Raw genomic sequence first — 8,700 nt, forward strand, 5'->3', positions numbered from 1 at the left:
GTGGTCCAGGTTGACCCAGACATAAAGTGAGACCCTGTTTCAAAAACAACGGATGTAAAATGGGCTGGCAGAGTGACTCATGTGGCAGCACACATGCCTAGCAAGCACAAGGCCCTGAGTTCAACCCCAAGTACTACAAAAACAAAAAACTCCCAGATGTGTCAATTGGATTAAATGTGCCTACACTGCCACACTTCATTCATCTATCCATCAAGCACCTATCTATCACCTATCTACCCTCCATCTTTCCACCATCCATATCCACCCACCATCCATCATCCATCCTTTCATCAACCATAATAAACCCATCTACCCCCACCACAATGGCTAAAATAAGACAGACAACATCAGGTATTGACGAGGCTATGAACACAGTGAAACCCTCCTACGTGGCTGGTGGGATGTAAAATGGCACAGCTACTTTTGGAAATGCTTTGGCAGCTCCTCCAAAAGTTAAGCGTGCTCTTTCCATATGACCCAGCAATTCTACTATGATGTATACACTCATGAGAAATGAAAACATATATCTACACAAAAATTTGTATGTGATGGTTGATAGAAGCATTTTCTATAATAGTCAAAAAGTAGAAAGCACCTAAATGCCCACCAACTGAGGAATGGGTACACAAAACGTGGTATATCCATACAATGGAAAAATTATTTGGCCATAAAAAGGAAGAATGTTTTTATACAAGTATAACAAGAAAAAAAATTCACTCAGGGAGAAGAGCCAGGCACAAAAGACTACATACTGTATGATACTATTTATTTGAAGAGTCCAGAACAGTCAAATCCATAGAAGCCAAAAGAACATTAATGGTTGGTAGAGACTAGGGGAAGAATGGAGGGGGAGTGACTGCTAATGTATAGGGTATAGATTTTCTTTTAGAGTGATGAAAATGTTCTGCAAATACATAGAGAAGATGATCATACAGTTTTGAATACACCACTGAATACACCTTAAAAGGATGGATTTTACAGTACATGAATTATAATCTCAATAAAGCTGGTATTTAAAAAAGTCAAATACTGCCAGTCTTTGAGTGCTTACGGTGTGCCACCAAGTGAATTGAGTGCTGTCCACGTTTGAGCTCATTTGCCAGGCTTTGGGGACAGGGCTGACCCACTGGAGAGCCCCAGCTGGAGCGAGGTGGAATCCTACTTTCTTGGAGGGAGGTAAGGAAAAAGGACGGAGAATAGGCCAGCTTGGCAGCGTGCGTTCAAGGACTGAGAAGAAATTGCTTACCCTAGAGAGCTATGCTGAGATCAAGGTGGCAAACAGACCTGAATGGTGAGATCACTGGGAGAAAAGTCAAATCCCCTGAGTCAAGGAAGGTGTAAGAAAATTCTCCCCCTGTGACTGCAGGTTGTCAGGTAGCTACTAACAGGAAGCCTGGACATCCCTCTGTATGCAACTCTCTAGGTCCCACAAGCAAAGGGAAATCCTTAAAACTTTAAGCAGGAGAATCATATGTCCAGTTTCTGGAAAATGGAGTGGAGAGAGGCAAAAGGAGAACCAGGGAGGTGAGTTGGAGGCAGAAGCACCCTCTGGAAGTGAGGTGAGTCAGAAAGAGCAGCTTCTGCCCTCGTGGGCCTTACACTCCTGGCTGGGAGAGGGCTAATAAGAAAGTCAAGGAGACATGTACACAGGATGTCCAGGGAATGATCACAATGGATGGAATAGGAGTGTGAGAAGTGCTAGTGGAGTGGCTCAAGTGAGAGAGTGTCTGCTTAACAAGCATGAGTCCTAAGTTCAAACCCCAGTGCTGCTAAAAAAAAAAAAAAAAAAAAAAAGCGTGAGAAAAAAAGAAAAGCAAGGGACCAAAGAACCTAGAATGACAGGCACAGACAGTGTCCAAAATCAATATTTGTTCAATGAAGGGCTGCAAGTCACACTTTTAAAATGCTGCTTTTCCCTTTTCATTCTGAATTAATTGTCTCAGGTTAGGCTTTAACTCCAAGGATTCCATTGTTGCCTGGGACTAAGGTATTTTCTAGTTTTTCATTTTTAAAGAATCAGCAGCTTGAAAGATGCCATGTTCACACATTCTTCGGGAATGTCACATTTGATACGGCCGCCGGACGGTTTGACTGCTTTATTTATGATCTCTGGCAGTTCCTCTGAGGCTGCTCAGAATAGCTTCTGATCTCGCTCACTCACAGACGAGGTGAAATTGAATCTTCCTGCGCTCACCCTGATCTAAGCAACTTTGCTTATGCAAGCTTCCCAGCCCTCATCAGTAATGGGATGGCAAGGGCCTTCTGCTAGCAGAGCCCTGCACAGATGTCGAAAGCGCCTCTCTCCACGTACACATCTTTGACTTGAGCATTATCCTTCTGGTAAAATGCATTCACTTCCAGCAATCTTGTTGCAATCAATAGAAGTTGTGTGCACACTGCTGAAGGCCAAGTTTGGGCCATTTGCTCTGCACTGACCTCTTTCTACCCCTTTAAATGTTTTGGGTTCTATCCCTCAGTAATATTGAAATCAATGTCTTACCTTATTTATTCTTTGGAAATCTCTTTATCTCTCTCAGCACTGCACCAATTCTGTTTGATTGCTTCTGTTGAACTTTTGCACTCTGGGCAGAGCAATGGGCTCAGAGAAGTATTTGTTGTGGTACTGTGATGTGTGTATGTGTGAATGACTTACATCATTGTGAGTGAATGTGTATGTTATAGTTGAAAGATCTCTGAATTTGAACTCAAACAGATCTAAGCAAGAAGGACAGTTCTTTTGAGTTCTAGATGATAACTTTAAGCAAGTCCCCTCTTGGAGATCAGTGTTCACACATGGAAAGCAGACATAGGTATATATCCAAGAGAACTGAAAACATATGTCGACACAAAAACTTGTTCATGAATATTCATGGCAACATTTTTCATAAAAGCCCCAAACTGGGAACCACTTAAATGTTTGTTAACTGGTGAGTGGATAAATAAATGTGATATATATCTATCCAGTGGAATATTGTTCAGCCACAAAAAAAGAATCAAGTCAGGTGTGGTGGTTCAAGCCTGTAATCCTAGCTACTCAGAAGGTGAGGATCGGGAGGAATGCAGTTCATGGCCAGCCTCAGGGAAAAGTTCACAAGACTTCATCTAAACTGAAGGTGTGGCTGTCATCCCAGCTACACAGGGAAGCACAAATAGGTGGATTGTGGTCCGGGCCAGCCTGGCATAAAGTGAGACCATATCTGAAAAATAACCAATGCAAAAAGGGCTGGTGGCATGGCTCAAGAGTAAAGCAAGTGCAAGGCCCTGAGTTCAACCCAATACCACCAAAAAAAGGAAGGAAGGAAGGAAGGAAGGAAAGAAAGAAAGAGGGAGGGAGGGAGGAAGGGAGGAAGGAAGAAAGGAAGAAGAGAAGGAAGGAAGAAGGGAACGAAGGGAACAAAGGAAGGAAGGGAGGGAGGGACGGAGGGAGGGAGGAAGGAAGGAAGGAAGGAAAGAAGGAAGGAAAAGGGATGAAGTACTGACTCATGCTCCAATACACAGATGAACCATGAAAACAATACACCAAGTGAGAGAAGCCAGACACAAAAGACCATGTGTAGTGGTGTTCCAGGGCTGCTGCAACAAAGTACCACAAACTGGGTGGCCTAAACAAGAGAAATGTATTATCACAGATTTAGAGGTTAGACATTCTAGATGAAGGCGGGGTTGCTTCCTACTGAGACTGGGAGGGAAGCTCTGCTCCAAACCTCCTCCTGGTGGTTTGCTATCACTCTCTAGTGCTTTCTGTGTCTGTCTCTGTATCTGCATTTCCCCTTTTGATAAGGACAGCTCACCCTAATGGCTTTATCTTAACTAAATGCATCCACAATGATCCTGTTTTCGAATAAGGTCACCTTCTGAGGTACTGGGGATTAGGACTTCAACATATAAATTTGAGAGAGGGGGACAAAATCCAACCCTTAATGCCACATATCATATGATTCCATTTCTATAAAATGTCCAGAATAGGTAAATCCAGGGAAACAGAAAGATTAATGGTTGCCAGAGGCTGAGGAAAGAGGGAATTGCAATGACTGCTAATGGGTACAGAGTTTATTTTTTTAAATGTTCTGAAATTAGAATGGCTGTGTGAACATATTAAAATCCAGCAAGCTGTATGTTTTAAATGCGTGAACTGTATGGTCTACACATTTTTTTCTCATTAAACCCGTTTTTTTAAAGTACAATATTTGCCACACTTTTGCCATGCGTAGTAGATTGTGTTGATCATGTGATATCATGGAAATGAATGCATTGGGGAAAATCTGCAAAGGCAAAAAACATTGTAACTTTTGTTCTTTAATTTCTCAAATACCTTTGGTATTTGCTCTGTGCATTCCAGCCTAACTACATGATGGATTCTCTGTTCATTTCAAACCTTTCTAATCAAATAAGGAAAATTCCAGCTCTCCTTCAAAGCTGACAGAAACAGTTGTCACATTCTGACTTTTATGTTGTTTCGGGAAACCTGCCTCACACTTCCTGCAGCACATCCATCTTTTCTGAGCCAGTGTCTCCTTTACCAGTGAATTTATCTCGGTGCAATCTCAGAAAGGACCTTCAAGACTTTGCATTTTAGGAGACAAATTTGTTTTTTGTTTTTCCCTCTGTATCTGTGTTTTCATCCTTGTTGGATCACAGTTAGTTCTTTCCCCAGGGGCCAAATAAAATCTTATGAAACAGTCAGGATTTCTGAGACTGACAAAAATCCTTGCCTGTCCTCTGGGATGCCTCTGTGCATCTCTGCCTGTCCCTCAGCCACAGAGTCCTGGGAGCGCTCTCTTGATGTGTAACCCTCCGGGACCATTGTATCTGCGGCCAGTCTGCTATGCTGTCACTGGCCACAGAAGAAATGAGCATCCTTCTCTTACTCATGACCTTAGCTGGGTGCCCCACACCCCTCTAGGGTGAATTGTCCGAATTGTACATAGTTTATGGGGTGAGAGATCCTAGGTATGAACTGCATCCGGGTGAGTAGGTTCCAGGTAAATAGGGCACTTGGTGAATGCAATTTTGCAAGTCCCAATTTAGAAATCCCTCCAGTGCCCTCTTCTCCTATCTGCCTGCTAGACTGTAATGCCTTGGGGCATGAGCAATCCAATCTCCAATAGATCGCTATGTGTTTTTGGCCATTTTGTTAACCTTTCTGGGCCTCAGTTTCTTGAACTTTGAAAAGGGAATAATGATCCTTTTCTCTTAAAGTGTGTTGAGGATGAAATGAGATTTGTTTGGTACATAGTGATTCTCTCACCTTTGATCACCTCATCCCTCCAAGAAAGTGAGGTCCATCTGGTTGGACTGAGAACTAAAAGACACTGGAAAAAGTACAGCACTTGGGTTCTGATGTAGCTAGTCTGAAGTCCAAGCACTGGCTGTGACCTTGTACAGACTGTCTAATTCGTACTTTCCTATGCCACAAGGGTTGGGACAAGGCAAGGAACAGTGGGATTATGGGTAAGAAACAGTTTAGAAGCCTGGACGGGGCCTCGTGCGTGGGACAGTCTTGTCAAGACTGTCTTCCTAGTGACCATGTGACTGACACTCCTTACCACCACCCCCAGACTGCTGCTCCTAGACCTAGGTCCTCTCAAACCTGTGTCTACAAGACTTGCTCAGGTTTCCAAGCTGTCAGGTGAGCAGGCCCCAGGCCCTTCTAAAGTCCTAATTTATGCCCCCCCACACTTTTTTTTTTTTTGTAGTACTGGGTTGGAACTCAGGACCTTCACCTTGAGCCATTCCACCAGCACTTTTTTTGTGAGGGGGTTTTTTGAAGATAGAGTCTCACAAACTATTTCCCTGGGCTGGCTTTGAACCGCCTCCTGAGTTGCTAGGATTATAGGTGGAGCCACCGATGCCTGGCTTCCCCTTTCTTTATATCCTTACAGAAGATATTTTTCATAGCCCAAATCTGTCAACTTGCTTTCAATGGGTGTGGTGTTCCCAGGGGACTGGGGAGGGACCTTCACTTGGCCACTTAGCACTGGTAAGGCTGGAGCAACTTCCTTTAGTTCTCTGTACTTTGGGTGTAATGTCATAAAGATCACAGTATCTATAATGTTAGCGACTATGTAGATTAAAGAAGCTATCCACCAGGTGTGGTGGTGCATGTCTGCAATCCCAGCATTAGGGAGGCTGAGGCAGCAGGATTGCTAGTTTGAGACCAGCCTGGACTATATAGTGAGACAGTCTAAAAAAAAAATTAAACAGAAATAATAGAAATAGAATATGCCACATTTAAATAAGGGAGAGTCAAATCTGGCACATAGTAAGCACTCAGTTAATATTTGATATAGTTGTTGCTTAATCATTCAATTGTTCACCGGGCAGCCTTTCCCAGGACACCTCTCTGCTGGCACTACGGACACAGTGAGCCAGGCAGAGGCTCTACAGGCCAAGGGATATGAAGGCAGGCCATCACTGTGCAAGAGGATAGTAGAGGGGGAGTGTACTGGGAACTCCTGCACAGGGTGATAAGGGAGAGTGGGTGCTGCGGTTACTGGGAGGGGAGAGGCAATAGCTCCTCTGGTGGGTCTGGAGAATCCTCCTGGAGGAGGAAAATGTTCATGGGGCCATGAAGGATGTGTAGGAGCTCACTGCTAGTGAAGAAGTACAGAAGAGGCAGGCTAGGGACAGGGACAGCAAGAGGCTGGGAGAGTCGGGTGTATGTTCCAACAAGCTTGGCAGCCCTTGTCACTGCCCTGCTGACCCCCTCCTGCTCATCTGGAACCTGACCAAGGGGTCCTGCCACAAGTGTCTGTGACTCTCATACTGTATGTAGGACCTGGCCACAAAAACCCAGGGTCAAATTCTCCCTGAAACTGCCCTTAGCAATGTGCGGGAGCTGGCAGCAAATACTTGGTATCCTTTCCCCTTAGTATGGGACAGCTCCAAGCTGTGTTAGGCTTGTGTCCTAGAGGTTCCCAGCAGGGTGGTGCCCCGTGGAATAAAAACTGCTCTTGAGTGCATCCTGGGCTGTTGCTCACCTCTCGCATGCCACTTGGCCCCCAAACCTCTTCTCAGGGCCTGTTTCCTGGGGAGCCCCGAAGCCCTACCTACAGTGTCAAGCTGCGTAAGAGCTGACCAAGCAGCCAGGCGGCTAGACCATTCTGTGAGTCAACCTCCAGCTGCTTGATTGGTTTTTGTGGCAGATCCTAAGCTCTCTGTTCATAGTCAGCATTGGGCTACACATTTACAAGCACAGAAAATGGTTCCATGGACTGAAAGTGTGGCTCAAGCTGTAGAGTGCCTGCTTTGCAAGTCCAAAGCCCTGAGTTCAAAATCCCAGTCCCCCCCACCAAAAAAAAAAATCCCACAAACATAAGGAATCACTTCTAATTTCAGTAGGATAACAATGGCTAACAACAATTACTGGACTATTTCAAAGGAGGTAGTATACAGGATTTTGAATGCAGCCAACACAAAGAAATGATTAATGTCTGAGGTATCTGATTGTATACATGTGTTAAAGTGTCACTCTATACCCCATAAATATATAAAATTACCATGCAAAATTAAAAGTAGACATATTTTTAAGCAAAAGAAAATAGTCCCACAAGAAGTTGCTTGAGAAGATGTAAAGATGTATCTGTGAAAAACAGAACATTTTTTAAAAGGAAAGGGCAGAGTTCACTTAGGGAAGAATAAGGTGTTTGGCACCTAGTCCTGGGAAAGTAGCTCAGTGATAAGTGCTGGCCTAGCATGCACAAGAGCCTAGGTTCCATTCCCAGCACTGGAAAAAAAAAAAGAAAGAAAAAAGTTTGGTGCCAGGGTAGAGCCAGAGAGAGAGGTGGGAAATAAAAGCTGAAAGGACAAGGTGGGCTGCAGCCAGCATTTGGTCACAGAAACCTGAAATGCCTTGTCTGAATGGTCTATTCTATAGGTAATGGGGAGCCATGGAGAGTTTTGAGCTGCAGAGGGACAGGAACAGTCTCTGTTAGAAGGATCCCTGGGGCTCAAGTAGAAGATAACCTGACTATGAGGGGGCGAGGCTTAAGTCAGGGAGGCCCAGGAGGAGACTATTGGAGAAGTCTTGGCCAGCTGGCTGTGGTGAGCTCAGCTCAGCCCTGTCTCCACCAGCCCCAAGCTCCTCCTAGGTCCTCCCCTTCCCCCCAGCTCTGGAAGGCCCTCTTCTCAAAAAACGCTCTGGTTGCTTCCTGCCTTCCCACCCTTCCTTTCAGACCTGTTTCCTGCTTGGCCTCCAAACCTATTCTCACTCCTCCTACCTTCTCCCATTATCTCTGACTTCAGAATGTTTGCTTTGGCTCCCACTGTCTCCAGTCTCCTCTGACCTGTGGTTAGCAGTGGATACTCAGCAAAAACCCTCCTTCCTGCAAGCCTGCCCAGACCCATCGGGGCAGAGATTGTCTTCTTTCTACTTTAAGTAAACGGAATTGAAGCAACCTTGGCCTTGGAAGACAGACTTGTCTTCTAACGACTTTCCTTCAAAACCACAAATGCATTTTGTCTCGATTTGAGGTGGTTCTTGCCTCTAGTCTCAGCAACCTCGGGGAGGGTGTGAAGCAGCATCTGGCAGTCTTAAGATTTCACAGCGGATGCTGTGCTTTTGTGAAAAGTCAATTTCTCTGCAAACCAGATGAGAGGGCAAAGATAGCACGGGGCTGCATCTGTCCGTAAGAGCCGTAAGAGCTGGACCTAGAGCTGTGTGCTGGGGAGTCAGGGGATAAAGGATTTGCTTTCTGGGAC

The sequence above is a fragment of the Castor canadensis genome, chromosome 13 (genome assembly GCF_047511655.1).
Source record: "Castor canadensis chromosome 13, mCasCan1.hap1v2, whole genome shotgun sequence".
In the NCBI taxonomy this organism is placed as follows: Eukaryota; Metazoa; Chordata; class Mammalia; order Rodentia; family Castoridae; genus Castor; species Castor canadensis.